The sequence below is a fragment of the Sander vitreus genome, chromosome 6, assembly GCF_031162955.1.
Source record: "Sander vitreus isolate 19-12246 chromosome 6, sanVit1, whole genome shotgun sequence".
NCBI classification, from domain to species: domain Eukaryota; kingdom Metazoa; phylum Chordata; class Actinopteri; order Perciformes; family Percidae; genus Sander; species Sander vitreus.
In genome coordinates this window covers 5,660,278-5,666,578 of record NC_135860.1, presented here as the reverse complement: position 1 = coordinate 5,666,578, position 6,301 = coordinate 5,660,278, and positions in this window count along the sequence as shown.

The window sequence follows — 6,301 nt, the reverse complement described above, 5'->3', positions numbered from 1 at the left end:
GTGTCCAACTTTGCCCTGCAAATTTGCAGAAATAGTGATGCACTGATGCAGATAGTTTTGTCCAATATCACAGTACCAGATGTGACAACCCTGTTGTTGTCTGCTGTGTTGGTTTGGTGTGTGTGTTTTTCACTGTTTTCCACAGGGCAATAGGCGGAGCTAAGGCCAGGGTCATCAGGAGATGTGGCACACCTGTTCAGCCTGGATCACATTGATTTAAGATGGCTGCCAACTCTGCTCTGGTCTCTTCTTTCCCCAAATCACCACACACCACCCCGGAGACAACAGCTCTTCGTTTTGACACTATCTTTTGACTTTTTTTGTACACTCACACATACACTCATGACATTACTGATATTACAGATTTTCATGTTTGAATTGAAGTCATGTTAATTTCTAGTTTGGCCAAATAAAGCCATTAAGTATATGTTTTGGTGGGCTTCCTCTTTTTTTGTTACAAGCAGGAGCCAACTTACAACACAGACCATTAACTACAACACTGTGCTCATATGCTTTTTACAGTTTGTGATTATTCTGCTCAGTATTTATTTGTTATCCACATCATTACTGAGAAAAAAATTTTTTTGGGGGGGGGCTAAAGGCAGCAGTATGTGAAAAAACACAAACAGTTTGAACGAAATGTTGTACGACCACGTATTAAGCCAAAAATATACCTATTCCAACGCCACCTCACTCAAAGTCGGGGCGAAAAGCCTGCCTGTCACAAAGTCTGCCTCAGTTGTTTTTATTTTACTCAGTCTGCCCCTCAGCCCATGCATTGCCGTTATCTATCCATCCACCAGATGCCCTCAAATACCTCACACCCTTTCTCACGAGTCCCAGTCGCCTGACTCCGATATCCACCTGCTCATTTGTTTCCCATTCTCCGATTACCCCCCTCAGAATTTATACCAGCCCAACTCCACCTTCTGGCCAGATTGCCAATGTTGTTGTGTTGCTTATAGCTTTTGAATCCAGCTACTCGTCCCTGTTCCTTGTTCCAGTATTTTGACCTGTTGCCTGTCCTTGACCTGCTACCCAGACCTCCCCAGACCTCCTCCTCCTGTCCTCTTGGATTTCTTTGACTGTTTAGACTGCCATCTTATTGCCAACTTGTAAGTCTGTTCTTGACTACTTCCCTTTCATCCTTCCTGCTTGCCCTGTGTGTTTGTCTGCATTTGAGTCCTCCTCCCTATGTTGCTTGAATTTATTAACCCTGACACTGCCGTCACTGAGACACTGAGAATCATACAAATGAGATTTACAGTGCACACTTTCATACAACATTTCTTTAAACACACCAAAAGTTTAAGAGGTTGTTTTGCGTGAAGAATAAAAAGTGAGAGCTTCAGTTTAAACCCTACCTACCTTTTGTAGGAATGTGGTAAATGAACATTTTAGGTTTTAGATTTTAATACTAAATGTATTGATTTTGGGAAAGTCTAAGGTTGTCAGATGTGTGCTGACAGTCCAACTGAGAGAGACTATATGCACGATGTTCCATATAAGGGATTGCTCCGTTGCCTCATTTAGGTCGGACGTCCGTTACCTACCGTTTTGTTTGTGTTGGAATTTTAAAATCTGAGTTTTCTGTCGCATGACTAAAACAACTTTTGAACGTACACATGTTCCACCAAAACAAGTTCCTTCCCGAGGCTATTTTGCAGCGGCACCATGGCTCTGCCCAGTGCTTAGCGCCGCCCATGACGATTGTGATTGGTTTAAAAAAGGCCAGTAGACCACAGCACGTTTTTCTCCCATCCTGGAATGCTGTGTGGACTAGCCAGACCCTCCTCCGCTCTGCAGCGCTGTGGAAGAAGGTCTAGCAGTGCGAGACTAACTGAGAGACTAAAGATGAAAGTGTCATTTGATCAAAGGGTCATTTGTCCAGAGGGATGGTTAAGGGGTAACACGTCAAAGGCTATTATTGGAGGTACATTAACATGAGAAAGCCTCAGGAACTGCAAGTCGTAAATGCCTGACTCAATCATCATCTCTGTCAAGAACTTTTCATCATATACTGCATATGTATATTAGTATAGACATTGTGAAGGAACTGGAGAGAAGATCATACCAGAGCTTCTCTCCATGATGCATGAATTAAAGCTATAGTGCGTAGTTTCTGCCGCCCCCACAACAAAACTGTCGGCGCGGCCACATGATACAAGCCTTCCGTGATGGCGCACGCGCCCCCACCTCTCCCCCACGCTGTTGCTAGTAGCCAAGGAGGACACAGAGGATAAAAAAAACAAAACATGGGCGCCTGGGTAGCTCACCTGGTAGAGCACATACAGAGGTTCAACCCTCGACGCAGCAGCTGCACGTTCGCAGGTACAAATAAAGGCCTCAAATGCCAAAAAAATGATCTTTAAAAAAAACAAAACATGATGGACTCTTCAGAAGAGGTAATTATCTTCACTTGACACCATCTTCTGAACATAGCCATACTGAGAAATACAGAGAGAGTTGTGTGGAGCTGATAGTCTTAATTAGCTTTGTAGCAACTCATTTGGCAATGGCTTGAATGTAACAGACGTTCATTAAGATCAAAAGGTTACGCTCTAAAGCTTTAAAGAATCGTATTCATCACATCGTCGACTCTGTAATCATTTCTGAAGAAATTCTTCTACACTTTTCACCCCTGCAAATCTGGCCAATCGCTGCAGGTAGTGGACATGCTAGTTGGATTGTTGGTTTGGGATTATTGCTAAATTGGTTGGATGCAGCCCCTCCTAATTCTGACTTTAGGTAAGTGGTTGAGAAGGGGGGCTCGGGCGCTGTTCAATGATTCGACAAGCACTTAATTTGAAGCATACTGCCGCCTTAAGTTTGGTGAAATTTCATTAAAAAGATGGCTGTCCTTGAGATCAAATTGAGGATTTGAGCAGAGGGAGTCTATTTGCCATGTGTTGGTGGGGGTATGGAGCATACAGATGAAGAGAAGGATGTGAATTATGCTGCAGGAGTAGTTTGGTAAGCTTTAATTGATATTTGATAGATTTTCAACCGTAAAAACTGGTCACTGAATCGAATATAACTGAAGCTGAACACAGCCACTGTTCTCCACAATGAATAAATCTAAGTTTTTTTCCCCCTCAAGTCTACAGGGAGTTTTGGCCGCTGAACATTTACATTTACAAGCTTTGATATAAAATCAAGCCCAGAAGTTAAACAATAACTAAACAACATAAAAAAAGAAAATATGTATTCAGGCCTCCCTTCCAATAAAAAGGCTGCTGATCATCAGTGTCAAGAGGTTGGACGTTCCCACAGCTCTGAACGCACCACAGCACAAAAACAAATGTCAGCAGCAACACAATCACAAAGCAGCCTGCAGCAGACTTATCAAATCAAATAACGAATGAAAGCATGGGGAAAAACCCTGTTAGGGTTCTTGAACATCATTATAAAAGATGCATAAATGAAGGATGATTAGCAGTACTGAGGGAGAGGACTTGGATACAAAAACAAGACAAATGTGATGTGACAAATATTCACTCCGGTTTATCCAAGTGTTTCTCAAACTGCAGTATTGGCTTGTAATATTTGGACTGCAGTATTTGTATCTGCACGAGTCTCAGTATCTCACCACTGAGCCTGACAACATTTTTGTCAACAACATGTTGAGTGGGAGCACATGAGTACATCTCATGTGATGTGGTCCAAAAATCTGAAGCTTAAGTTGGATCAAGAGACAGATTCCCACCTCTTTTCGACTTTTCAATTGTTGTATATTCGGCACATACACACATATACAGTATATATTGCCAATGCAGGAAAGAGTGCACCCTACAATGAGTTTTATTGTCATTACCCTTTCCCTATCTTAACCAAGTGTTCTGTAGTGTGACTTTGGTTCTAATCAACCAATCGAGGCAGCAGTAACTCTCTTGTTCTGAGGTAAAATTACTGTTTTTTTTAAAAGGAGTGTGGTGGCTTTAAAGAGAGCGATATATACTGCATATATAAAATTCCATATCAGTTTAAGTTTACACTATATTCAAAATATTTTTACCACTTTATCTTGCCGTCACACAGCCCTCTTTATGACGGGGAACTGAAGCTGTTCTATTGCTCTCTTTAAATCTACCAGACTCAAGTGGCAAAACTTCGCAGAACACCGGAGCTGGTATTCTGACCTTACCTAGTCTCGCATTGCCAGACCTTTCTGGAGGAGGGTCTGGCCTGTCCACACAACATTCCGGGATTGGAGAAAGACATGCTCTGGTTAATTGACATTTCTATAAACCAATCACAATAGTCATGGGAGGCGCTAACAGCTGGACGGAGCCACGGTGCAGCTGCAAAATAGCCTCGGGAAGGAACTTGTTTTGGTGGAACATGTGTACGTTCAAAAGTTGTTTTAGTTGTGCAACAGAAAATTCAGATTGGACAGACAGTCTAGCTAGCTGTCTGGATTTACCCTGCAGAGATCTGAGGAGCAGTTAACCATAGTCCTCAGAAATCCACCAGAGTTTAAAATTCCAACAGAAAGAAAAAAGGAAGGTAGCGGACATCCGGCCAGAAAGAGGGACATCCGGAGGAATTGATGGTGTCACCAGAGCAATTCCGGAAGTGGAATGTTGTGGACATAGACTAAACCTTACCTAACGTCTTGTCCTCAGCAGTAACGTTACATTGCTTTGCTTCTGTGCCATTATTTCCAAACTTAGCACAGCTAACGTTGACTCACCCATTATTCATAAACTTATTGATTAGCTCACTCTAGTAACCCCCATCACAGCTTTTTGTTAAGGCTGAGTGGGCGTTTCCATTTTGAAAAAAAATGGAAAAGAACGCAGATAGACTTTGCCTTTAAAATATTTGGATTTTTGGTCATAACATGGGTTCTGGGATGTTATGATGGGTTTTTCACTATTTTCTGACATTTTATAAACAAACAAATTGAAAAATAGTCTAGATATTGATCTACAATGAAAATAATTATTAGATGCAGCCTTAGTCATACACAGTAAAACTGGTTTTAAATGGCATTGAGGTTGGATCGAGCCACAAGTATGAATTGAAATGTAGTAAAATTAGCCATACAATATATTTTCTCCACTTCTGTCCCTCAAATATTGCCTCCCAAAATTATATTTATAATGTGCAGTACATTGCATTTTGTAAACTAGAGCACTAGTTGCGACACCTATTTGGTATACAGGGAACCAACAGGAAAATATTGTTAAGACGTGACTGGAAACACAAGCTGTTGAAGCAGCGTGATGGAAAATCAGCATGTGGAGGTTTTTTGGGTGGATGGATGGATGGGTGTGTACATTTACCGTCAAGTCTGATGACTCCGGTAAGACTCATGCTTCTCCTGCCACTAGTGAAGTTCTTATTTAACCACTTCAACCTTTAGATTAGTTTTGGCGCTGCCAGATTTAAACAGTGTGACCTTATCTTAAGCAAAAGTGGAGTGCTCGTTGAGAGGGTATGATGTATTATATGGCAGCGAATCAGAAACCTCGACCGTGATGAGCTATTATCACTCTCCCTGGTGTCGCCCTATTTCATTCCCACCTCACCAATGACCTTCATTGAACAATGGATCCTGCTGACTTAAAGGTTCCTCTGTCCTTTCTGCATGGATGATGGACGCCCCACCTGTCCTCTTTCACCCAGCACGAGGCAGATGTCTGTGTCGGGGGTGATGACCCACGGCGCCACAGATAAGGATAGTTAGTACTACAGTCTTCCTCTTCTTTTTCCGGAAATCGACTGCAGGCTCTTCAATTATTCACACTGTTGAATAATGTCGTTCTGCACCTTTTATCTGTGCTTTTACTGACCGATGATTCTTATCTGAAGGTTGAGTAATGGCAGAGTCAATTGCAGGTGGCAGGGTTTCAATAGACAGCTGTCGTTGTCATTGTCGTTGGATGCTTAAGCTGACTAACGGCGCAATTTAGGGCAAGAATGACGATGAGAAGTTCATATTTCATGTAATGAGCTACACAGGCAGGGTTTACATCAATCACCTAAACACATATGGACAGCTCAAATCTCCACTAATCAACGTACCACGTATAACATGAAAGCTGTTGGTCGCAGTTATGAAGCTGTAGGGAATTTGCACCCAATTTTGCAGCTTTTAGCTCATTGTTTTGGTTTTACGGCTTATTTATGCCTTATACCTATGGTTTGATTCTCACCACTCGTTTTAACCAGCAGCAGCATCAGACAGCCGTTTGCAGCTAGAAAGCTTCAATAAACCTGCTGGATGCTACCTGTCATGCACCAACAAACAGATAAATCAAAGCTAGCGAGTTGGTGGAGACCAAAGCATAGCTAG